This window comes from Bombina bombina, chromosome 2, assembly GCF_027579735.1.
Source record: "Bombina bombina isolate aBomBom1 chromosome 2, aBomBom1.pri, whole genome shotgun sequence".
Classification (NCBI taxonomy): Eukaryota; Metazoa; Chordata; class Amphibia; order Anura; family Bombinatoridae; genus Bombina; species Bombina bombina.
This window is the reverse complement of record NC_069500.1, coordinates 761,478,450-761,505,693: the sequence shown is the minus strand read 5'-3', so window position 1 is coordinate 761,505,693 and position 27,244 is coordinate 761,478,450. Positions and strand designations below refer to the sequence as shown.

Below are 27,244 nucleotides of genomic sequence, written 5' to 3'. Positions count from 1 at the left end.
AGACACTGCGTCACAGGTGGCAGAACATGAGGACGGAGAACTTCATTCTGTGGGTGACGGTTCTGATCCAAACAGACTGGATTCAGATATTTCAAATTTTAAATTTAAACTGGAAAACCTCAGTGTATTACTAGGGGAGGTGTTAGCGGCTCTGAATGATTGTAACACAGTTGCAATACCAGAGAAACTGTGTAGGTTGGATAAATATTTTGCGGTACCGGCGAGTACTGAGGTTTTTCCTATACCTAAGAGACTTACTGAAATTGTTACTAAGGAGTGGGATAGACCCGGTGTGCCGTTCTCACCCCCTCCGATATTTAGAAAGATGTTTCCAATAGACGCCACCACACGGGACTTATGGCAAACGGTCCCTAAGGTGGAGGGAGCAGTTTCTACTTTAGCTAAGCGTACCACTATCCCGGTGGAGGATAGCTGTGCTTTTTCAGATCCAATGGATAAAAAATTAGAGGGTTACCTTAAGAAAATGTTTGTTCAACAAGGTTTTATATTGCAACCCCTTGCATGCATTGCGCCGATCACGGCTGCAGCGGCATTCTGGATTGAGTCTCTGGAAGAGAACATTAGTTCAGCTACTCTGGACGACATTACGGACAGGCTTAGAGTCCTTAAACTAGCTAATTCATTCATTTCGGAGGCCGTAGTACATCTTACTAAACTTACGGCGAAGAATTCAGGATTCGCCATTCAGGCACGCAGGGCGCTGTGGCTAAAATCCTGGTCAGCTGATGTTACTTCTAAGTCTAAATTGCTTAATATACCTTTCAAAGGGCAGACCTTATTCGGGCCCGGGTTGAAAGAGATTATCGCTGACATTACAGGAGGTAAAGGCCATGCCCTGCCTCAGGACAAAGCCAAAGCTAAGGCTAGACAGTCTAATTTTCGTTCCTTTCGTAATTTCAAAGCTGGAGCAACATCAACTTCCTCTGCACCAAGACAGGAAGGAGCTGTTGCTCGCTACAGACAAGGCTGGAAACCTAACCAGTCCTGGAACAAGGGCAAGCAGACCAGGAAACCTGCTGCTGCCCCTAAAACAGCATGAATTGAGGGCCCCCGATCCGGGATCGGATCTAGTGGGGGGCAGACTTTCTCTCTTCGCCCAGGCTTGGGCAAGAGATGTCCAGGATCCCTGGGCGCTAGAGATAATATCTCAGGGATACCTTCTGGACTTCAAATACTCTCCTCCAAGAGAGAGATTTCATCTGTCAAGGTTGTCAACAATCCAGACAAAGAAAGAGGCGTTTCTACGCTGCGTACAAGAGCTCTTGTTAATGGGAGTAATCCATCCTGTTCCACGATCGGAACAGGGACAGGGGTTTTACTCAAATCTGTTTGTGGTTCCCAAAAAAGAGGGAACTTTCAGACCAATCCTGGACTTAAAGATCCTAAACAAATTCCTAAGAGTTCCATCGTTCAAGATGGAGACTATTCGGACAATTTTACCCATGATCCAAGAGGGTCAGTACATGACCACTGTAGATTTAAAAGATGCCTACCTTCACATACCGATTCACAAAGATCATTACCGGTACCTAAGGTTTGCCTTCCTAGACAGGCATTACCAGTTTGTGGCTCTTCCATTCGGATTGGCTACAGCTCCAAGAATCTTCACAAAGCTTCTGGGTGCTCTTCTGGCGGTACTAAGACCGCGGGGAATCTCGGTAGCTCCATACCTAGACGACATTCTGATTCAAGCTTCAAGCTTTCAAACTGCCAAGTCTCATACAGAGTTAGTACTGGCATTTCTAAGGTCACATGGATGGAAGGTGAACGAAAAGAAAAGTTCACTCGTTCCACTCACAAGAGTTCCCTTCCTGGGGACTCTTATAGATTCTGTAGAAATGAAGATTTACCTGACAGAGGACAGGCTAACAAGACTTCAAAGTGCTTGCCGCACCCTTCATTCCATTCAACACCCGTCAGTGGCTCAATGCATGGAGGTAATCGGCTTAATGGTAGCGGCAATGGACATAGTACCCTTTGCACGCTTACACCTCAGACCACTGCAACTGTGCATGCTAAGTCAGTGGAATGGGGATTACTCAGACTTATCCCCTTCTCTGAATCTGGATCAAGAGACCAGAAATTCTCTTCTATGGTGGCTTTCTCGGCCACATCTGTCCAGGGGGATGCCATTCAGCAGACCAGACTGGACAATTGTAACAACAGACGCCAGCCTTCTAGGTTGGGGTGCCGTCTGGAATTCTCTGAAGGCTCAGGGACAATGGAGTCAGGAGGAGAGTCTCCTGCCAATAAACATTCTGGAATTGAGAGCAGTTCTCAATGCCCTCCTGGCTTGGCCCCAGTTGACAACTCGGGGGTTCATCAGGTTTCAGTCGGACAACATCACGACTGTAGCTTACATCAACCATCAGGGAGGGACAAGAAGCTCCCTAGCTATGATGGAAGTATCAAAGATAATTCGCTGGGCAGAGTCTCACTCTTGCCACCTGTCAGCAATCCACATCCCGGGAGTGGAGAACTGGGAGGCGGATTTCTTAAGTCGTCAGACTTTTCATCCGGGGGAGTGGGAACTCCATCCGGAGGTCTTTGCCCAAATACTTGGACGTTGGGGCAAACCAGAGATAGATCTCATGGCGTCTCGACAGAACGCCAAGCTTCCTCGTTACGGGTCCAGATCCAGGGATCCAGGAGCAGTCCTGATAGATGCCCTGACAGCACCTTGGGACTTCAGGATGGCTTACGTGTTTCCACCCTTCCCGATGCTTCCTCGATTGATTGCCAGAATCAAACAAGAGAGAGCATCAGTGATTCTAATAGCTCCTGCGTGGCCACGCAGGACTTGGTATGCAGACCTGGTGGACATGTCATCCTGTCCACCTTGGTCTCTACCTCTGAAACAGGACCTTCTGATACAGGGTCCCTTCAAACATCAAAATCTAACTTCTCTGAAGCTGACTGCTTGGAAATTGAACGCTTGATTTTATCAAGACGTGGGTTTTCCGAGTCAGTTATTGATACCTTAATACAGGCTAGGAAGCCTGTTACCAGAAAGATTTACCATAAGATATGGCGTAAATACCTATATTGGTGTGAATCCAAAGGTTACTCTTGGAGTAAGGTTAGGATTCCTAGGATATTGTCTTTTCTACAAGAAGGTTTAGAAAAGGGTTTATCTGCTAGTTCATTAAAGGGACAGATCTCAGCTCTGTCCATTCTGTTACACAAACGTCTGTCAGAAGTTCCTGACGTCCAGGCTTTTTGTCAGGCTTTGGTCAGGATTAAGCCTGTGTTTAAAACTGTTGCTCCACCATGGAGTTTAAACCTTGTTCTTAATGTTTTACAGGGCGTTCCGTTTGAACCCCTTCATTCCATTGATATAAAGTTGTTATCTTGGAAAGTTCTATTTTTAATGGCTATTTCCTCGGCTCGAAGAGTCTCTGAATTATCAGCCTTACATTGTGATTCTCCTTATTTGATTTTTCATTCGGATAAGGTAGTTCTGCGTACTAAACCTGGGTTCTTACCTAAGGTAGTTACTAACAGGAATATCAATCAAGAGATTGTTGTTCCTTCCTTGTGCCCAAATCCTTCTTCAAAGAAGGAACGTCTACTGCACAACCTGGATGTAGTCCGTGCTCTGAAATTTTACTTACAGGCAACTAAGGAATTTCGACAAACGTCTTCTCTGTTTGTCGTTTACTCTGGGCAGAGGAGAGGTCAAAAAGGCTTCTGCTACCTCTCTTTCTTTTTGGCTTCGTAGCATAATTCGTTTAGCTTATGAGACTGCTGGACAGCAGCCTCCTGAAAGAATTACAGCTCATTCTACTAGAGCTGTGGCTTCCACTTGGGCCTTCAAGAATGAGGCCTCTGTTGAGCAGATTTGCAAGGCTGCAACTTGGTCTTCGCTTCATACTTTTTCCAAATTTTAAAAATTTGACACTTTTGCTTCATCGGAGGCTATTTTTGGGAGAAAGGTTCTTCAGGCAGTGGTTCCTTCTGTATAAAGAGCCTGCCTATCCCTCCCGTCATCCGTGTACTTTTGCTTTGGTATTAGTATCCCAGAAGTAATGATGACCCGTGGACTGATCACACTTAACAGAAGAAAACATAATTTATGCTTACCTGATAAATTCCTTTCTTCTGTAGTGTGATCAGTCCACGGCCCGCCCTGTTTTTAAGGCAGGTAAATATTTTTTAATTTATACTCCAGTCACCACTTCACCCTTGGCTTTTCCTTTCTCGTTGGTCCTTGGTCGAATGACTGGGAGTGACGTAGAGGGGAGGAGCTATATGCAGCTCTGCTGGGTGAATCCTCTTGCACTTCCTGTTGGGGAGGAGTAATATCCCAGAAGTAATGATGACCCGTGGACTGATCACACTACAGAAGAAAGGAATTTATCAGGTAAGCATAAATTATGTTTTTCAGTAATTTTTTGTTTGGGTTCTTTTTTTTTACCATCACTGTTATGGAGGCATATTATTCACTGTGGTGTGTGTTGCACCACCTGTCCTTCCTATTCCCCTCTTCTGCTATACTTAAAGGGACGTGAAACCCAAATTTCCTTCCAAAAGGCAGGGAGAGTCCACAACTTAATTCCTTACTGTTGGGAAATACAACACCTGGCCACCAGGAGGAGGCAAAGACACCCAAGCCAAAGGCTTAAATATCCCTCCCACTTCCCCTATCCCCCAGTCATTCTTTACCTTTCGTCACTATAGGAGGTGGCAGAAGATTTGGATAGTCCTGTAATGGGTATGTTCCCTTCAAGAAAGGACTGGCGTTTTAAGTAATTATGTCAACCTCTCAGTGAGAGTATTGATGAAAGTTAGCGTCTGGAGATGCAGGGAAAGTTTTTCTGCGAACCCATCCAGACTGTTGCTAACAACTCCTGAGCAATCAGTGTTGACGAGTTTCACTGTTTGCTGTTACACACTCAAGTCCATGTCAGAAGTGCTGCTGCAAGACTGTCACACTTGAGAGGCTGTGCCTGTTCCACAGCATGGATCCTGGAGGGTAAGACCGTTGTTGATATATACACTTTGAAACGCTATACAGGGCCACAGTGTGGCTCCTTTATACCTCAATAGGATCAAGGGTTAATATCTCCTTCAGGGAGATTATTTGAACAGCTTGGGGATTTATATCTGCTTAATGTGAGTGTTTTTTTGGGCTCATAGACTATGTTTTTTGGCTTAGAACAAACAGGTTTCACTTTCGTTTTTGAAGTGTTGCGCAGCTCATAATAGCTTAGCGCCCTTTTTCATAACAGGGGAAGTCCTGTCTTAAGCACCACGTGACCGGGTGCGGTCTCTTTAATTTCCTAAGATCCTGCTGCAGACATCGTTCCTGAGGAGAGTGTGTTCATTGTTAGCTGTCTGGGTCTAGGAGGTGGTGAGTGCCCCAGCCATTGGGAGTATTAAGATGCTGTTTTCTCCTGTTAAGTGTGGTCAGTCCACGGGTCATCATTACTTCTGGGATATTAACTCCTCCCCAACAGGAAGTGCAAGAGGATCACCCAAGCAGAGCTGCTATATAGCTCCTCCCCTCTACGTCACACCCAGTCATTCTCTTGCACCCAACTAATAGATAGGATGTGTGAGAGGACTGTGGTGATTATACTTAGTTTTTATATCTTCAATCAAAAGTTTGTTATTTTAAAACAGCACCGGAGTGTGTTGTTCCTTCTCAGGTAGAATTTGAAGAAGAATCTACCTGAGTTTTTGGATGATTTTAGCCGGCGTAGCTAAAATTCATTTTGCTGTTCTCGGCCATTCTGAGGAGTGAGGTAAACTTCAGATCAGGGGACAGCGGGCAGGTTCACCTGCAAAGAGGTATGTTGCAGTATATTATTTTCTGAGGAATGGAATTGACTGAGAAAATACTGCCAATACCAATATAATGTAAGTTCAGCCTTAAATGCAGTAGTAGCAACTGGTATCAGGCTGTTTATGTATATATGTGTACACTTCTGTATTCTGGGGAATGGCACTTCTCTGGGTAATACTATATGCATATAATCTTTAGCCTTACTTGCAGTGGGAACGTCTAGCAACAGGCTGTTTAATGGCATTTCATGATATTTGATTTTAAACGTTTTTGCTGGCATGCTAAATTGTTTAAATATCTGAGGTACTGGGTGAAAAATTGTTTTTGGGCACTGTTTTTCCACTTGGCTATCGTTTATTTTAATCTGAGACAGTTTACTGAACTTCCCTCACTGCTGTGAGTGAGGGGGAGGGGCCTATTTTGGCGCTTTTGCTACGCATCAAAAATTCAGTCAAAAGTCTGTTTCTCTTCCTGCATGATCCGGATCGTCTCTACAGAGCTCAAGGGTCTTCAAAAATTATTTTGAGGGAGGTAATCACTCACAGCAGACCTGTGAGATTGTGCTTTGACTGTGATAAAAAACGTTTATATTTTGTACATTTTTTTCTGCCATTAAGGGTTAGTTATCCATTGCTAATGGGGGCAATCCTTTGCTAAATTTATGCCTTTACTGGGAAAAATCTGATTGTTATAATTTTTCCAGTTCCTTATTATTAAACTGTCATAATTTTTTTCTGTGTTTCTTAAAGGCACAGTACGTTTTTCACATTACTTGTAATTTGAGTGAAAAGTATTTCCAAGCTTGCTAGTTTAATTGCTAGTTTGTTAAACATGTCTGACTCAGAGGAATATCTCTGTGCTATATGTGCAAAAGCCAAGGTGGAGCCCAATAGAAATTTATGTACTAATTGCATTGATGCTACTTTGAATGAGTCATTCTGTACAAATTGAACATCATTCACCAAACAACGAGGGGGAAGTTATGCCGACTAACTTGCCTCACGTGTCAGTACCTGCATCTCCCGCTCGGGAGGTGCGTGATATTGTAACGCCGAGTACTTCAGGGCGGCCATTACAAATCACACTACAGGACATGGCTAATGTTATGACTGAAGTTTTGTCTAAATTACCAGAACTTAGAGGTAAGCGAGATCACTCTGGGGTGAGAACAGAGTGCGCTGATAATATTAGGGCCATGTCAGATACTGCGTCACAATTTGCAGAACATGAGGACGGAGAGCTTCATTCTGCGGGTGACGGATCTGATCCAAATAAACTGGATTCAGATATTTCAAATTTTAAGTTTAAGCTGGAAAACCTCCGTGTATTACTAGGGGAGGTCTTAGCGGCTCTGAATGATTGTAACACAGTTGCAATACTAGAGAAAATGTGTAGGTTGGATAAATATTTTGCGGTACCGTCGAGTACTGACGTTTTTCCAATACCTAAGAGACTTACTGAAATTGTTACTAAGGAGTGGGACAGACCCGGTGTGCCTTTCTCACCCCCTCCTATATTCAGAAAGATGTTTCCAATAGACGCCACCACACGGGACTTATGGCAAACGGTCCCTAAGGTGGAGGGAGCAGTTTCTACTTTAGCTAAGCGTACCACTATCCCGGTGGAGGATAGCTGCGCCTTTTCAGATCCAATGGATTAAAAATTAGAGGGTTACCTTAAGAAAATGTTTGTTCAACAAGGTTTTATATTGCAACCCCTTGCATGCATTGCGCCTGTCACGGCTGCAGCAGCATTTTGGTTTGAGTCTCTGGAAGAGACCCTTGAATCAGCTCCATTAGATGAGATTACACACAAGCTTAAAACCCTTAAGCTAGCTAATTCATTTATTTCTGATGCCGTAGTACACTTAACTAAACTTACGGCTAAGAATTCCGGATTCGCCATTCAGGCACGCAGAGCGCTGTGGCTAAAATCCTGGTCAGCTGATGTTACTTCTAAATCTAAACTACTTAACATACCTTTCAAAGGGCAGACCTTATTCGGGCCCGGTTTGAAGGAAATTATCGCTGACATTACAGGAGGTAAAGGCCATGCCCTACCTCAAGACAGAGCCAAACCTAGGGCTAGACAGTCTAATTTTCGTGCCTTTCGTAACTTCAAGGCAGGAGCAGCATCAACTTCCTCTGCACCAAAACAGGAAGGAGCTGTTGCTCGATACAGACAAGGCTGGAAACCTAACCAGTCCTGGAACAAGGGCAAACAGGCCAGAAAGCCTGCTGCTGCCCCTAAGACAGCATGAAGTGAGGGCCCCCGATCCGGGAACGGATCTAGTGGGGGGCAGACTCTCTCTCTTCGCCCAGGCTTGGGCAAGAGATGTCCAGGATCCCTGGGCGTTAGAGATCATATCTCAGGGATATCTTCTGGACTTCAAAGCCTCTCCCCCAAAAGGGAGATTTCATCTTTCAAGGTTGTCAACAAACCAGATAAAGAAAGAGGCGTTTCTACGCTGTGTACAAGATCTTTTACTAATGGGAGTGATCCATCCGGTTCCGCGGTCGGAACACGGACAAGGTTTTTACTCAAATCTGTTTGTGGTTCCCAAGAAAGAAGGAACCTTCAGACCAATCTTGGATTTAAAGATCCTAAACAAATTCCTAAGAGTTCCATCGTTCAAATTGGAAACTATTCGGACAATCTTACCCATGATCCAAAAGGGTCAGTACATGACCACAGTGGATTTAAAGGATGCCTACCTTCATATACCGATTCACAAAGATCATTACCGGTATCTAAGGTTTGCCTTCCTAGACAGGCATTACCAGTTTGTAGCTCTTCCATTCGGGTTGGCTACGGCTCCAAGAATCTTCACAAAGGTTCTGGGCTCTCTTCTGGCGGTGCTAAGGCCGCGAGGAATTTTGGTGGCTCCGTATCTAGACGACATTCTGATACAAGCGTCAAGCTTTCAAACTGCCAAGTCTCATACAGAGTTAGTACTGGCATTTCTAAGGTCGCATGGGTGGAAGGTGAACGTAGAGAAGAGTTCTCTCTTACCACTCACAAGGGTTCCCTTCTTGGGGACTCTTATAGACTCTGTAGAAATGAAGATTTACCTGACAGAAGACAGGTTAACAAAGCTTCAAAATGCTTGCCGTGTCCTTCATTCCATTCAACACCCGTCAGTGGCTCAATGCATGGAGGTAATCGGCTTAATGGTAGCGGCAATGGACATAGTACCCTTTGCACGCCTACATCTCAGACCGCTGCAATTGTGCATGCTAAGTCAGTGGAATGGGGATTACTCAGATTTGTCCCCTACTCTGAATCTGGATCAAGAGACCAGAAATTCTCTTCTATGGTGGCTTTCTCGGCCACATCTGTCCAGGGGGATGCCATTCAGCAGACCAGATTGGACAATTGTAACAACAGACGCCAGCCTACTAGGTTGGGGCGCTGTCTGGAATTCCCTGAAGGCTCAGGGATCATGGACTCAGGAGGAAAGTCTCCTTCCAATAAACATTCTGGAATTGAGAGCAGTTCTCAATGCCCTTCTGGCTTGGCCTCAGTTAACAACTCGGGGGTTCATCAGGTTTCAGTCGGACAACATCACGACTGTAGCTTACATCAACCATCAAGGAGGGACAAGAAGCTCCCTAGCGATGATGGAAGTATCAAAGATAATTCGCTGGGCAGAGTCTCACTCTTGCCACCTGTCAGCGATCCACATTCCTGGAGTGGAAAACTGGGAGGCGGATTTCCTAAGTCGTCAGACTTTTCATCCGGGGGAGTGGGAACTTCATCCGGAGATCTTTGCCCAAATACTTCGACTTTGGGGCAAACCAGAGATAGATCTCATGGCGTCTCGCCAGAACTCCAAGCTTCCTTGTTACGGGTCCAGGTCCAGGGACCCGGGAGCAGTCCTGGTAGATGCTTTGACAGCACCTTGGACCTTCGGGATGGCCTATGTGTTTCCACCCTTCCCGATGCTTCCTCGATTGATTGCCAGGATCAAACAGGAGAGAGCATCGGTGATTCTGATAGCGCCTGCGTGGCCACGCAGGACCTGGTATGCAGATCTAGTGGACATGTCATCCTGTCCACCTTGGTCTCTGCCTCTGAGACAGGACCTTCTAATTCAGGGTCCTTTCAAACATCAAAATCTAATTTCTCTGAAGCTGACTGCTTGGAAATTGAACGCTTGATTTTATCAAAGCGTGGTTTTTCGGAGTCAGTTATTGATACCTTAATACAGGCTAGGAAGCCTGTTACCAGAAAGATTTACCATAAAATATGGCGTAAATACTTACATTGGTGCGAATCCAAGAGTTACTCATGGAGTAAAGTTAGGATTCCTAGGATATTGTCCTTTCTACAAGAAGGTTTAGAAAAGGGTTTATCTGCTAGTTCCTTAAAGGGACAGATCTCAGCTCTGTCCATTCTTTTACACAAGCGTCTGTCAGAAGTTCCAGACGTTCAGGCTTTTTGCCAGGCTTTGGCCAGGATTAAGCCTGTGTTTAAAACTGTTGCTCCACCATGGAGCTTAAATTTAGTTCTTAACGTTTTACAGGGTGTTCCGTTTGAACCCCTTCATTCCATTGATATCAAGCTGTTATCTTGGAAAGTTCTGTTTTTAATGGCTATTTCCTCGGCTCGTAGAGTCTCTGAGTTATCAGCCTTACATTGTGATTCTCCGTATCTGATTTTTCATTCAGATAAGGTAGTTCTGCGTACTAAACCTGGGTTCTTACCTAAGGTTGTCACTAATAAGAATATCAATCATGAGATTGTTGTGCCATCATTGTGTCCGAATCCTTCTTCAAAGAAGGAACGACTTCTGCACAATCTAGATGTAGTCCGTGCCCTGAAATTTTATTTACAGGCAACTAAAGATTTTCGCCAAACTTCTTCCCTGTTTGTCGTTTATTCTGGACAGAGGAGAGGTCAAAAAGCTTCTGCTACCTCTCTCTCTTTTTGGCTTCGTAGCATAATACGTTTAGCCTATGAGACTGCTGGACAGCAGCCTCCTGAAAGAATTACAGCTCATTCCACTAGAGCTGTGGCTTCCACTTGGGCCTTTAAGAATGAGGCCTCTGTTGAACAGATTTGCAAGGCTGCAACTTGGTCTTCTCTTCATACTTTTTCCAAATTTTACAAATTTGACACTTTTGCTTCTTCGGAGGCTGTTTTTGGGAGAAAGGTTCTTCAGGCAGTGGTTCCTTCCGTATAAAGATCCTGCCTGTCCCTCCCGTCATCCGTGTACTTTAGCTTTGGTATTGGTATCCCAGAAGTAATGATGACCCGTGGACTGACCACACTTAACAGGAGAAAACATAATTTATGCTTACCTGATAAATTCCTTTCTCCTGTAGTGTGGTCAGTCCACGGCCCGCCCTGTTTTTTATGGCAGGTCTAAATTTTTAAATTATACTCCAGTCACCACTGCACCCTATAGTTTCTCCTTTCTCGTTTGGTTCTTGGTCGAATGACTGGGTGTGACGTAGAGGGGAGGAGCTATATAGCAGCTCTGCTTGGGTGATCCTCTTGCACTTCCTGTTGGGGAGGAGTTAATATCCCAGAAGTAATGATGACCCGTGGACTGACCACACTACAGGAGAAAGCAATTTATCAGGTAAGCATAAATTATGTTTTTTTTTAAATAGAAACGTTTATTTTCCTTCTTAATACAGGGAGAATCCGCAGCTGCATTCCTTACTTGTGGGAAATACAGAACCTGGCCACCAGAAGGAGGCAAAGACACCCCAGTCAAATGCTTAAATACTTCCCCCACTTACTTCATCCCCCAGTCATTCTTTGCCTTTCGTCACAGGAGGTTGGCAGAGAAGTGTCGGAAGATTTCAGAGTAGTTCCTTAGGAATGGTATCTGCCCTTCGAGATAGGACTGGAGTTTTAAGTAGTCTTGTCAGCCTCTCAGTGAGAGCATTGATGAAAGTTAAAATCTGGAGATGCAGGGAGAGTCTTTCTGCAAAACCATCCAGACTCATATTAGCAGCTCCTTAAGCAATCAGTGTTGACGAGTTTTGCTGCCTGCTTTCTTCATTTAAGTCCATGTCAGAAGCGCTGCTACAATCAGTCAAACTTGAAGGACCGTGTCGCTGTTTCACGGCATAGATTCTGGTAAGATCGTTTCAATTTTTACACACATGTTAACGATAGAAGACAGGGTCTCAGTGGGACTCCTTTATCTTTATGGAGTCAAGGGTTAATATCTCCTGAGGGAGATTTTTGAACAGTGGGGTTTTTTTTTTTTTTTTTCCGTTTCAAAAGAGCTTTATTGAAAAGAATTTAGATTTACAACATATGCATGAATACGCATTCCTTCAAAGGAAAATGGAAAAGAAAAAATACATATATAACATAGAAATACACATCCATGTACAGTCTTATACAGAGCTCCTTCTTTTTCTCTTTTTCTCTTCAACAGTTTCAATGGTTTATAGATCAAATCATGTACCTTGTCCACAGATTCCAAACATCGGAATCCATGTTGCGTTCAGCCTACATATCCAGCAATATAGTTTTGACAGCCATATATAGGAAAAGTTAAGGAAAATAAGTTTGAGAGAGAGAGGGAAATAGAGGGGTAGGGACAGGGGGATGGTGAGGAAAAAAAAATAAAAAAAAATCACATTCTATGTCCCTGCCATTTTAAATAGTGCCCTTCCAAGTTGCTACAATCATTTCATACATATCTAATTTGTCTATTTTAAGGTAGTGGTATCTTTCTAGTGCTATAAGTTCTGTAACTTGACTCTTCCATTCCTCCACAGTTGGTGTTTCTTGGGTTTGAACAGTGGGGTTTTTAATCATATTTGTTATGTTATTTCGACTGCTTATGTGTAAGAACGTTTGGGCTTATAGGCGTATACGGAACATACAGGTTATATTTCATTTTGAGAACTGCACAGTTCTTTATTGAGCTGGAGCTCTTTTCCTGCATGAGCACCATGTGACCGGTAGTCACATTTTTTTCCCCGCTTCCGATTCCTGACTGGATGTCTGTGGAGAGGAGCATCTTCTCTACCTGTCTGGGCCACAGGAGGTGGTGAGTGCCCTAGCCATTGGGGGTATAAGGTGCCAGTTGTTTCTTTCTATAATTTAATTTAGACAAGTTATGGAGGGTTCTGATATTTTAGAGGAGGATTCCCCCGATACAGAATTTGATACCTGTGTATATTGTGAGGAGGCCCGGGTAATCCATCCCTCTCAATTATGTTCCGTATGATGCAATAGGGTGTTCTCATCAATCCATGTTAGAGACCACTGAGCCATCCGCCTCTGAGGATTCTTCATCCAGTAAGGTGTGTTCCCTAGATTCTTCTGTTCCTACATATGTAGTTTTCCCGAGTTCCGTTCCTCCTTCACCTGTAAAGGGTTTGTTTCCACCAGAGGTTACTACGCAGTTCCGCATGGCCATCTCTTCGGCCTCAGCGATGTTACCTCTTCCTGCTCCGTGCATGCGAAGGGTTAATCCAGGCTCTCCTGCCCAAGGACCGTCGTGTAAAATGACGATTGTGTCCGATCAGTCCTCTGGGGATGCAGTTCCCTCTGAGGCTTCAGAGGTAGAACCTCCTGAGTCAGAGTCTACGGACTGGATTCCTCCGACTGCGGAGGGCTTAGCATTTAGATTTAGATTGGCATGCCTTTGTTTACTTCTGAGAGAGGTTTCGGCGATGTTAGAGGTTCCCAGTACTGATCCGTCAGTTGAATCTCAGTCCTCTAAATCAGATAACGATCTTGTCTAGACGAGTGGAGAGGGATGGTGATCCTATTCCTTATCGTCTTGATTTTCTCTGTTTTATTGTTTATTTAGAATCCCAGTTCCGAGCTCTATGGGGGATTTGTGTCGTGTGACAGGCTGGACCTGTTTTTGTTTGCACACTCCTTTCAGTTTTTGGGAGCTTGCCTATTTTATGTTTACCTTTCTATTCCGTTTAGGATCGTTTTCTGTTTTTAGAGCTCTGGGTTGGTATAGAAACTCATCTTAGAAAGACGTTTTGTTACAGGGGATTTTTGATACTATCGACTTAGATGGTCGAGATTGTTGGTGACTTCCGGTGGAAGCATGTAGATCTCTGTTTGGGGTGATGATTCCCCCGATAATTTCAAGAAAAATGTTAAGCATCTGAGCTTATATTCTTTAATTTGATTATTCTCAGTTTTTCTAACAGTTCTGGAACTGAAGAATTTTCTATTTAGCCCTTGAGTGTTCTGGCAGATACGTTGTATCCTAGGTGAAAGGCAGGACCTGTTATTGGTACTATTTAAGTCTGCTCCTTCATTCTGTTTTTGTTTTTCTAGCTTTCCAGCCCAGGCACAGCAGGTTCATCTATCCTAGAGAACAGGCTGGACCTGTTTTAGGTATTATCTTGGATGGGCGCTTGATTTTGGATCATATGGATCTAGGGGTCGTAGAGGCCGGATATAGGCTTCTTTTTTGGGCAGTCTCTCTTCTCTTGGTTTGCAGAGGGAAGGAGGTTTTTCGGGTGACTTTGGAGTCATTGTCCCAGTATCTATCGCACTGTGGGAATATTTTCTTTCCACTGTTGGAACATGGTCCAATAAGGGGAGGGACTTCCCATCCTAATTGGCTTCTATGATTTTTAAGTAGAACTTATTAGTTCTCTTTTTTGCTGGAGAATGTAAGGTTCTCTCTTCCCTTTTTTCAGGAAGAAGGATGTCTTTCCTGTTTTCATCCTTTTCAGTAAATCTGGTTCTTAGGAACCGTATATTCCAGTAAACCTCGTTCTGATCCTTTTTGGAATCTGGGGTTTAATGCGGCAGTATCCTGCTTCCAGATGTTACAGTAGCTCCCGGGTCTTGGCATTTCTGGTTTTCTTACCATCGGCTGTTAAGAGACTTTTAGGGATTCTCTCTTATCTTTTTGATCCTCAGAGTGGGATCTAGACTTGAGTTTCTGGTGTAGAGACCAGGGTGGATCTTGGATGCTGTTTTGTCTTACGGACAGGAAATTTTTTCCTGGGATCTTGCAAAATTCCTCATCGGGTTTTGTCCTTCATTCCCCCGTCTGGCCTTCGTTGGCACTGGGGTGGAGCGTGATATAGCCAGCCGAGTCTTTGGCATGGCGTTGTTTTTTTTCTAAATCTGTCTTAACAGGCTTACAGGGAATATTGGTTGGGGGAATTGATCCCCAGGGATCCCCCACTACGGCTCATTGTCAGTGATCCACTCTATGAGCGGGCTCTATGGCCCTTGTTGCAGGGATCTGCTGGGTCGGGGTCTTTTTTACGTTGTGGAATCTTTTTCCTCTGAGGTGGATTGCGAGAGGTCGCTTGGTCTTAGCCAAGAGAGGTTTTTTTTTTAAAGGTTATAGTCCTTCCTGTCATCGAGTAGTTGGTCCCTCATCTTCTATCATAGGTGTGGTGAACCACCCTTTTTCGGGAGGAGGTAGATCGTTCTCGCTCTCTATCGGATTCCAAGGGTTTTTCTTTATTTTCCTCATGGATGATCTGGAGAAGGGCCTTCCTAGCTAGTTCTGGCTCGAGCAGTCCTTTTTTGGGACAGCTAGCTGTCATAACCTGAGGGTTACCTTAGCTGCCTAGCATGTGGAAGGTTGCGGTTTGAATCCGGCTGCAGTCCTTGCTCCTTAAATGGGGTCTCGCAAGCAGTTTTTCGATTCCCTGTTTGTTTTTCTGTTTCAGAGCTTCATTGATCTTTCAGGCGTTTAGTTCTTTTGCTCCGTCTGTAGTTTAGCCTTTATTTTTAGGGGGTTGCATCAGGTTATTTTTGTTCCCGTGCAGTAGGTGGTCTTTGAATTCTTTCTTCATTGATCCATTCCGCCTGTAGATTGTTTTCTACATGCCATAGTCCCTGTGTTCCAATCTTGCAATACGTACTCCTTAAAGGAGTCTCCTTTTTATTAAGGCTGTGTTACGAGATTTGTTAGGGTTTTCTCCCCAAGATTCTTATTTTATATGTCTTTTCCCTTTCTAAATGGGAAGGTTTTTTTTCCCCCTATCAGGGAATCAAGCCTTGCTGTTCTTTTTAGACTATGGAGGCTTAGTTGCCTTCTTTATTTTAGTGGAGGGGTGTTTTTCGCTTGACCTAGGGGTCAGCGGGACACTAGCTTCCTCAGAGGTTATGGCTCAGTTTGAGAGCAGTGATGTCATCTTGGGTCTCTGGCATGATATCTCTATGGTTTTGATTGTTGGGCAGCTATCTGGTCCTCCTAGCATGCTTTTTCTTTTTTACTTCTGTTGAAGCAGCCTTCGGGATATTAGGTTTGTTGCAGATTTTGGTGCCCTCAGATTTGGGCCGCCTCTTCTTTCCCTCCAGTTAGCATTCAGTGTCCTCTGTAGCTTGGGTATAATTTCTTTCCTTCTGTAAAGGGAGAGTCCACAACTCCTGTCCGTGTTCTCCTATGGGCGGCCCTAAATTTAAATTTGTTTTTCTTCTGGCACCTTTTTCACCCTGATATTTCTCCTACTGTTCCTTGTTCCCTTGGCAGAATGACTCAGGGATGAGGGAAGTGGGGGAGGTATTTAGTCCCTTGACTAGGGTGTCTTTGCCTCCTCCTGGTGGCCAGGTTCTGTATTTCTCCAACATAGGTGTGTCCGGTCCACGGCGTCATCCTTACTTGTGGGATATTCTCTTCCCCAACAGGAAATGGCAAAGAGCCCAGCAAAGCTGGTCACATGATCCCTCCTAGGCTCCGCCTACCCCAGTCATTCTCTTTGCCGTTGTACAGGCAACATCTCCACGGAGATGGCTTAGAGTTTTTTAGTGTTTAACTGTAGTTTTTATTATTCAATCAAGAGTTTGTTATTTTGAAATAGTGCTGGTATGTACTATTTACTCAGAAACAGAAAAGAGATGAAGATTTCTGTTTGTATGAGGAAAATGATTTTAGCAACCGTAACTAAAATCCATGGCTGTTCCACACAGGACTGTTGAGAGCAATTAACTTCAGTTGGGGGAACAGTGTGCAGTCTCTTGCTGCTTGAGGTATGACACATTCTAACAAGACGATGTAATGCTGGAAGCTGTCATTTTCCCTATGGGATCCGGTAAGCCATGTTTATTACGATCATAAATAAGGGCTTCACAAGGGCTTATTAAGACTGTAGACTGTTTCTGGGCTAAATCGATTCATTATTAACACATATTTAGCCTTGAGGAATCATTTTATCTGGGTATTTTGATATAATAATATCGGCAGGCACTGTATTAGACACCTTATTCCTTAGGGGCTTTCCCAAAGCTTAAGCAGAGCCTCATTTTCGCGCCGGTGTGGCGCACTTGTTTTTGAGAGGCATGGCATGCAGTCGCATGTGAGAGGAGCTCTGATACTTAGAAAAGACTTTCTGAAGGCGTCATTTGGTATCGTATTCCCCTTTGGGCTTGGTTGGGTCTCAGCAAAGCAGATACCAGGGACTGTAAAGGGGTTAAAGCTTAAAACGGCTCCGGTTCCGTTACTTTAAGGGTTAAAGCTTCCAAATTTGGTGTGCAATACTTCATGTTTTTTCGCAATTGCAGTAATAAAGTGTGTTCAGTTTAAAATTTAAAGTGACAGTAACGGTTTTATTTTAAAACGTTTTTGTACTTTGTTATCAAGTTTATGCCTGTTTAACATGTCTGAACTACCAGATAGACTGTGTTCTGAATGTGGGGAAGCCAGGATTCCTATTCATTTAAATAAATGTGATTTATGTGATAATGACAATGATGCCCAAGATGATTCCTCAAGTGAGGGGAGTAAGCATGGTACTGCATCATTCCCTCCTTCGTCTACACGAGTCTTGCCCACTCAGGAGGCCCCTAGTACATCTAGCGCGCCAATACTCCTTACTATGCAACAATTAACGGCTGTAATGGATAATTCTGTCAAAAACATTTTAGCCAAAATGAACCCTTGTCAGCGTAAGCGTGGCTGCTCTGTTTTAGATACTGAAGAACATGACGACGCTGATATTAATATCTCTGAAGGGCCCCTAACCCAGTCTGATGGGGCCAGGGAGGTTTTGTCTGAGGGAGAAATTACTGATTCAGGGAACATTTCTCAACAGGCTGAACCTGATGTGATTGCATTTAAATTTAAGTTGGAACATCTCCGCATTCTGCTTAAGGAGGTATTATCCACTCTGGATGATTGTGAAAAGTTGGTCATCCCAGAGAAACTATGTAAAATGGACAAGTTCCTAGAGGTGCCGGGGCTCCCAGAAGCTTTTCCTATACCCAAGCGGGTGGCGGACATTGTTAATAAAGAATGGGAAAGGCCCGGTATTCCTTTCGTCCCTCCCCCCATATTTAAAAAATTGTTTCCTATGGTCGACCCCAGAAAGGACTTATGGCAGACAGTCCCCAAGGTCGAGGGAGCGGTTTCCACTTTAAACAAACGCACCACTATACCCATAGAGGATAGTTGTGCTTTCAAAGATCCTATGGATAAAAAATTAGAAGGTTTGCTTAAAAAGATGTTTGTTCAGCAGGGTTACCTTCTACAACCAATTTCATGCATTGTCCCTGTCGCTACAGCCGCGTGTTTCTGGTTCGATGAGCTGATAAAGACGCTCGATAGTGATTCTCCTCCTTATGAGGAGATTATGGACAGAATCAATGCCCTCAAATTGGCTAATTCTTTCACCCTAGACGCCACTTTGCAATTGGCTAGGTTAGCGGCTAAGAATTCTGGGCTTGCTATTGTGGCGCGCAGAGCGCTTTGGTTGAAATCTTGGTCGGCTGATGCGTCTTCCAAGAACAAGCTACTAAACATTCCTTTCAAGGGGAAAACGCTGTTTGGCCCTGACTTGAAAGAGATTATCTCTGATATCACTGGGGGTAAGGGCCACGCCCTTCCTCAGGATCGGCCTTTCAAGGCAAAAAATAGACCTAATTTTCGTCCCTTTCGTAAAAACGGACCAGCCCAAAGTGCTACGTCCTCTAAGCAAGAGGGTAATACTTCTCAAGCCAAGCCAGCTTGGAGACCAATGCAAGGCTGGAACAAGGGAAAGCAGGCCAAGAAACCTGCCACTGCTACCAAGACAGCATGAAATGTCGGCCCCCGATCCGGGACCGGATCTGGTGGGGGGCAGACTCTCTCTCTTCGCTCAGGCTTGGGCAAGAGATGTTCTGGATCCTTGGGCGCTAGAAATAGTCTCCCAAGGTTATCTTCTGGAATTCAAGGGACTTCCCCCAAGAGGGAGGTTCCACAGGTCTCAGTTGTCTTCAGACCACATAAAAAGACAGGCGTTCTTACATTGTGTAGAAGACCTGTTAAAAATGGGAGTGATTCATCCTGTTCCATTAAGAGAACAAGGGATGGGGTTCTACTCCAATCTGTTCATAGTTCCCAAAAAAGAGGGAACGTTCAGACCAATCTTAGATCTTAAGATCTTAAACAAGTTTCTCAAGGTTCCATCGTTCAAGATGGAAACCATTCGAACTATTCTTCCTTCCATCCAGGAAGGTCAATTCATGACCACGGTGGATTTAAAGGATGCGTATCTACATATTCCTATCCACAAGGAACATCATCGGTTCCTAAGGTTCGCATTCCTGGACAAACATTACCAGTTCGTGGCGCTTCCTTTCGGATTAGCCACTGCTCCAAGGATTTTCACAAAGGTACTAGGGTCCCTTCTAGCTGTGCTACGACCAAGGGGCATTGCGGTAGTACCTTACTTGGACGACATTCTGATTCAAGCGTCGTCCCTTCCTCAAGCAAAGGCTCACACGGACATCGTCCTGGCCTTTCTCAGATCTCACGGTTGGAAAGTGAACGTGGAAAAGAGTTCTCTATCCCCGTCAACAAGGGTTCCCTTCTTGGGGACAATTATAGACTCCTTAGAAATGAGGATTTTTCTGACAGAGGTCAGAAAAACAAAACTTCTAGACTCTTGTCGGATACTTCATTCCGTTCCTCTTCCTTCCATAGCTCAGTGCATGGAAGTGATCGGGTTGATGGTAGCGGCAATGGACATAGTTCCTTTTGCGCGCATTCATCTAAGACCATTACAACTGTGCATGCTCAGTCAGTGGAATGGGGACTATACAGACTTGTCTCCGAAGATACAAGTAAATCAGAGGACCAGAGACTCACTCCGTTGGTGGCTGTCCCTGGACAACCTGTCACAAGGGATGACATTCCGCAGACCAGAGTGGGTCATTGTCACGACCGACGCCAGTCTGATGGGCTGGGGCGCGGTCTGGGGATCCCTGAAAGCTCAGGGTCTTTGGTCTCGGGAAGAATCTCTTCTACCGATAAAATATTCTGGAACTGAGAGCGATATTCAATGCTCTCAAGGCTTGGCCTCAGCTAGCGAGGACCAAGTTCATACGGTTTCAATCAGACAACATGACAACTGTTGCGTACATCAACCATCAGGGGGGAACAAGGAGTTCCCTAGCGATGGAAGAAGTGACCAAAATTATTCTATGGGCGGAGTCTCACTCCTGCCACCTGTCTGCTATCCACATCCCAGGAGTGGAAAATTGGGAAGCGGATTTTCTGAGTCGTCAGACATTGCATCCGGGGGAGTGGGAACTCCATCCGGAAATCTTTGCCCAAGTCACTCACCTGTGGGGCATTCCAGACATGGATCTGATGGCCTCTCGTCAGAACTTCAAAGTTCCTTGCTACGGGGCCAGATCCAGGGATCCCAAGGCGGCTCTAGTGGATGCACTAGTAGCACCTTGGACCTTCAAACTAGCTTATGTGTTCCCGCCATTTCCTCTCATCCCCAGGCTGGTAGCCAGGATCAATCAGGAGAGGGCGTCGGTGATCTTGATAGCTCCTGCGTGGCCACGCAGGACTTGGTATGCAGATCTGGTGAATATGTCATCGGCTCCACCTTGGAAGCTACCTTTGAGACGAGACCTTCTTGTTCAGGGTCCGTTCGAACATCCGAATCTGGTTTCACTCCAGCTGACTGCTTGGAGATTGAACGCTTGATTTTATCGAAGCGAGGATTCTCAGATTCTGTTATCGATACTCTTGTTCAGGCCAGAAAGCCTGTAACTAGAAAGATTTACCACAAAATTTGGAAAAAATATATCTGTTGGTGTGAATCTAAAGGATTCCCTTGGGACAAGGTTAAGATTCCTAGGATTCTATCCTTCCTTCAAGAAGGATTGGAAAAAGGATTATCTGCAAGTTCCCTGAAGGGACAGATTTCTGCCTTGTCGGTGTTACTTCACAAAAAGCTGGCAGCTGTGCCAGATGTTCAAGCCTTTGTTCAGGCTCTGGTTAGAATCAAGCCTGTTTACAAACCTTTGACTCCTCCTTGGAGTCTCAATTTAGTTCTTTCAGTTCTTCAGGGGGTTCCGTTTGAACCCTTACATTCCGTTGATATTAAGTTATTATCTTGGAAAGTTTTGTTTTTAGTTGCAATTTCTTCTGCTAGAAGAGTTTCAGAATTATCTGCTCTGCAGTGTTCTCCTCCTTATCTGGTGTTCCATGCAGATAAGGTGGTTTTACGTACTAAACCTGGTTTTCTTCCAAAGGTTGTTTCTAACAAAAACATTAACCAGGAGATTATCGTACCTTCTCTGTGTCCGAAACCAGTTTCAAAGAAGGAACGTTTGTTGCACAATTTGGATGTTGTTCGCGCTCTAAAATTCTATTTAGATGCTACAAAGGATTTTAGACAAACATCTTCCTTGTTTGTTGTTTATTCAGGTAAAAGGAGAGGTCAAAAAGCAACTTCTACCTCTCTCTCTTTTTGGATTAAAAGCATCATCAGATTGGCTTACGAGACTGCCGGACGGCAGCCTCCCGAAAGAATCACAGCTCATTCCACTAGGGCTGTGGCTTCCACATGGGCCTTCAAGAACGAGGCTTCTGTTGATCAGATATGTAGGGCAGCGACTTGGTCTTCACTGCACACTTTTACCAAATTTTACAAGTTTGATACTTTTGCTTCTTCTGAGGCTATTTTTGGGAGAAAGGTTTTGCAAGCCGTGGTGCCTTCCATTTAGGTGACCTGATTTGCTCCCTCCCTTCATCCGTGTCCTAAAGCTTTGGTATTGGTTCCCACAAGTAAGGATGACGCCGTGGACCGGACACACCTATGTTGGAGAAAACAGAATTTATGTTTACCTGATAAATTACTTTCTCCAACGGTGTGTCCGGTCCACGGCCCGCCCTGGTTTTTTAATCAGGTCTGATAATTTATTTTCTTTAACTACAGTCACCACGGTACCATATGGTTTCTCCTATGCAAATATTCCTCCTTAACGTCGGTCGAATGACTGGGGTAGGCGGAGCCTAGGAGGGATCATGTGACCAGCTTTGCTGGGCTCTTTGCCATTTCCTGTTGGGGAAGAGAATATCCCACAAGTAAGGATGACGCCGTGGACCGGACACACCGTTGGAGAAAGTAATTTATCAGGTAAACATAAATTCTGTTTTCTCACAAGTAGTGAATGCATCTGTGGACTCACCGTGTACAGAAGGAAAGGAAATTATCTGGTGAGCATAATTTATGTTTTTGTTTGTCCTTCTCTAGGTATATACATAGCTAATGGAGGACTCTGATACTACATTAGAAGGTTCCGCTCCTTCTGTACTGATTAATCATTTCTGTTTATATTGTGAGGAGGCTGTGGTTTGCCAGCCTGCTCAATTTTGTTCCATTTGCCTAAACACTGTTCTAAAGTCTAAGAAGTCAGTCCGAGAGATCTAGAGCAAGGCGCCCTAGGGAGGTGCGCTAGTGTGGAGCAAGGAGAGTTCCCAAAACCGGAGGCGGCACTCTTGGAAATGCGGAATAAGATAAAGGATCCTGTGCGGACTTTAAGAGGAGAGGCGCCAAATAGAGCATTATAGTCTGTACAGGCAGTCTAAACACACTTGATCCACCCCCACAGAAATCTACTCACAAGAGCGGCGGCACAACCGGAGTGCCGAACAGAGCAAATCGGGACCAACAGAGTCGCCCGATAGACTCGCATACTCGTCACTGGTCCGGTCACGTGGTCGCAATGCACCATTCACAGCCACAGAAACCCCCGCCGCTCGCCAATCAGCCAAGGAGGTGTGTGGAGGCGTCCAGACGAACTCGAGAGGGATTGAGGGAAATCCCATAAAAACCAGGATATAGAGTAGAATGACAAATAGAGCAAGCCTGCTAATACTCATAGCGCCATTAGCCCCCTGAGCTGTCTACTTCTCCAGAATATGGGTCCCAAGAAATTACTACCCTTTCTACATTACCCGCTCCACATGCAGTTCCCCGTGGAGCATCTAATCCTCCATCTAGAGGAGGCCTTTTCCCAGCGGACTTTACCGCGCAGTTAAAATTGGCGGTGTCTGCGGCCCTGAGTGCCTTACCTCGCTGCAACAACTGCAAGAGAAAAGTTAAACATAGTTATCCTGACCTAGAGTCATCTAAATATTTGTCGGATTTAGCTACTATGTCCCAGCTATCCGAGGATGAGTTAACCTCTGTGGCTTCAGATGGTGAACTTTCTGAGTCGGAGACTTCAGTTTCTAAACCTCCGTCAGCGGAGGAACCCTCCTTTAGATTTAAAATTGAGCATCTGTGTTTTCTTTTAAAGGAGGTTCTGTCTACGCTAGATGTTCCAGAGGCTACACTCCCTGAGGAACCTAAGATCCCTAAATTAGACAGACAGGGTTTATGAATATAGGATGGTCCCTCTTACTTTTCCGGTGCCAGTTAAGATGACGAACATTATTAGTAACGAATGGGAAAGAGTAGGAACTTCTTTTTCCCACTTGTCTACTTTTAAAAGATTATTCCCAGTCCCTGACTCTCAATTAGATTTGTGGGGCTTCATCCCTAAGGTGGATGGCGCTATCTCTACCCTGGCTAAGCATACTACTATCCCTTTGGAGGATAGTTCTTTTAGAGAGCCTATGGATAAGAAAATGGAGACTTTTCTGAGGAAGATGTTTCAACATACAGGGTTTTTATTTCAACTGGCGGCAGCTGTAGCAACTGGTGTGACACTCTGTCGGAGCTCATTGAGGTGGATACTCCCCTCGAGGATATTCAGGAGAGAATGAAAGCACTGAGAATTGCTAATTCTTTCATCTGTGATGCAAATATACAGATTATTCGCATAGATGCAAAAGGCTTCTGGCTTTGTGGTCCTAGACCGCTGGGCTCTCTGGTTGAAGTCTTGGTCTGCGGATTTGACTTCTAAATCCAGACTCCTTTCTCTTCCTTTCAAGGGGAAGATTTTATTCGGTCCAGGGCTGGACTCCATTATTTCTATGGTTACCGGAGGGATGGGTGCCTTCCTACCGCAGGACAAGAAAAATAGGCCTAAGGGATGCAATTGTCTAATTTTTGCTCCTTTCGTTCTGACAAATCACGTCAGCAATCCTTATCCAAGTCCGAGCAGCCCAAGGATACTTGGAAGTGGGCTCAGTCCTGGAATAAGTCCAAACAGACTAAGAAGCCAGGTGAGAACAAATCGGCATGAAGGGGTGGCCCACGCTCCGGGATCGGATCGAGTAGGGGACAGACTCTCTTTTTTCAGACGCTTGGTTTCAGAATGTACCGGATCCTTGGGTTCTGGAGATTGTATCTCAAGGATACAGGATAGGAGTCTAATCTCATCTGCCCAGGGGCAGATTCCTACTCTCCAGTCTATCTACAAGACCAGAAAAGAGGACTGCCTTCTTAGGTTTCTCACAGATCAGAGACATTGCATGCTAACTTCTGCATGTCTTGCCCTCCAGGCCTCCTCAAGACCCTCAGTGGCTCAGTGTATGGAGGTGATCGGACTCATGGTGTCTTGTATAGACATCATTCCTTTTGCCAGATTCCATCTGAGACCCTTACAACTATGCATGCTGAGACTATGAAACGGCGACCATTCAGATCAGTCTTAACAGATCGCGCTGGACAACCTGTCAAGAGACTCGCTTTCCTGGTGGCTCTGTCCAGATATCTGTCCCAAGGCATGTGCTTCTTGAGACCGTCCTGGGAGATTGTGACTATGGACGCAAGCCTTTCCGGCTGGGGAACCCTTTGGGGTGCCAAGAAGGCACAGGTTCTGTGGACTCAGGAGAACTCCCTTCCGATCAATATTTTGGAACTCAGGGCAATCTTCAATGCCTTGAAGGCTTGGCCCCTTCTGGGTTTGTCCCAGTTTATCAGATTCCAATCAGACAATATATCCTCGATTGCCTACATCAACCATCAGGGGTGAACGAGAAGTTCCTTGGCGATGAGAGAAGTATCTCAGACACTAGAGTGGGCGGAGACTCACAGATGTACGCTGTCAGCAATCAACATTCCGAGTGTGGACAACTGGGAAGTGGACTTCCTCAGCAGGCAATCTTTTCACCCAAGGGAATGGCCTCTTCACCCCGAGGTGTTTGCAGAGATATGCAGCGAGTGGGGGACGCCGGAGATAGATCTCATGGCATCCCGCCTCAATACCAAGCTACCCAGGTACGGGTCAAGGTCGAGGGATCCTCTGGCGGAACTGATAGATGCCCTATAAGTACCATGGAAGTTCAGACTTATATATCTTTTTTCTCCATTTCCGCTTCTCCCTCGTGTGGTGGCTCGCATCAAGCAGGAGGGAGCATCAGTGATTCTGATTGCTCCGTCGTGGCCGCGAAAGACGTAGTTTGCAGATCTGGTGGGGATGTCCTCATCTCCTCAGTGGAGGTTACCTTTTCGCAGAGATCTGCTAATACAGGGTCCCTTCGTTCATCAAAATCTAGATTCTCTGAGGCTGACTGTGTGGCGATTGAATGCTTAGTCTCAGCCAAAAGAGGGTTCTCTGAGAGTGTTATCGACACTCTGGTTCAAGCTCGAAAACCAGTTACTCGTCGTATCTACCATAAAGTGTGGAGGACTTACTTGTACTGGTGTGAAGAGCGTGGCTTTTCCTGGCATAAGATTAAGGTTGACAGAATTTTAGCTTTTCCTCAGGATGGACTGGAGAAGGGTTTATCTGCTTGTTTCCTGAAGTGACCTATATCGGCCCTGTCAGTGTTACTGCACAAAAGATTGGCCGAGCTTCCGAATGTTCAGTCCTTTATTAAGGCTTTGGCTAGGATCAGACCTGTGTTTAGATCTGGGGCTCCGCCTTTTCATGCTCATAAGGCGGTTTTACGCACTAAACTAGGGTTCCTCCTTAAGGTGGTGTCAAATCGTAACATTAATCATGAAATTGTTGTTCCTTCCTTGTGTCCTAATCCTTCTATCTTTCTCTTTGTTTGTTATCTATACAGGGAAGCGTAAGGGGCAGAAGGCTACTACGACTTCCCTATCTTTCTGGTTGAGGAGTGTCATCCGCTTAGCTTATGAGACAGCGGGATGACAGCCTCCTGAAAGGATAATGACTCATTTCAATAGAGCAGTGGCTTCCTCTTGGGCTTTTAAGAACGAAGCCTCAATGGCTTAAGATTTGTAAGGCGGCTACCTGGTCCTCCTTACACACTTTTTTTAAATTTTACAAGAAGCTGCTTTTGGGACAAAAGTTTTGCAGGCTGTGGTGCCCTCAGAATAGGGTCCGCCTCTTTTCTGTTCCCTCCCGTTTTTCATTCAGTGTCTTCTGTAGCTTGGGTATAGTTTTCCCAACAGTAAGGAATGAAGTTGTAGACTCTCCCTGCCTTATGGAAAGAAAACATAATTTATGCTTACCAGATAAATTCCTTTCCTTCCTGGCAGGGAGAGTCCACGACACTGCCCAAAATTTATGTTATTGATAGGCGGCTCTCTTTTTATATTATTTCTTCTGGCACCTTTTATACCCTGATGTTTCTCCTACTTTTCCTTGTTTCCTCGGCAGAATGACTAGGGGATAGGGGAAGTGGGAGGGATATTTAGCCTTTGGCTGGGGTGTCTTTGCCTCCTCCTGATGGCCAGGTGTTGTATTTCCCAACAGTAAGGAATGAAGTTGTGGACTCTCCCTGCCAGGAAGAAAAGGAATTTATTTGGTAAGCATAAATTATGTGTTTTTCTTTTATGATTCAGACAGAGCATACCATTTTACAACTTTCCATATTACTTCTATTATCTAATCTGCTTCATTCTCTTGATATCTTTTGTTGAAGAAGCAGCAATGCACCACTGGGAGCTAGCTGAAAACCAATAACAAGAGGAGTATATGTACAGCCACAAATCAGCAGCTTCTGAGCCTACCTAGGTACACTCTTCAACAAAGAATACAAAGAGAACAAGAGATGATAGAAATAAATTGGAATTCTCTATTCGAAGCATGAAAGAACAAAATTGGGTTTCATGTCCCTTTAAAGAGTGTGACTTTTTTATACAGGTGAAGAAAGAATTTAGACTCCTCAGTACAACATGCTCACTAGTGCAAGGGGTCACCCACCTGCTTATGTGTAGGCTATGCTTGAGGTCATAGTTCAGCCAAAGAAGAGTTCTTAGATGGTGCCACCAATTTGTGTGCTTGAGCCATGCTCTTGCCAACAATTTTTTATTTTTTTTATTTTTTTGTGAGTTCTGCAGTGTCATTTTGCATTGGACCTGATACTGAACCTTAACACTATAT

The 27,244-nt window shown here is 44.8% G+C and overlaps 1 protein-coding gene across 1 annotated transcript in view; it reads left to right on the top strand.

The window, feature by feature from the left end:
• Window positions 1–27,244, top strand: part of INSR (insulin receptor) — a 327,427-nt gene that overhangs the window by 290,421 nt on the left and 9,762 nt on the right. The gene's annotated exons all lie outside the window — the stretch shown is intronic.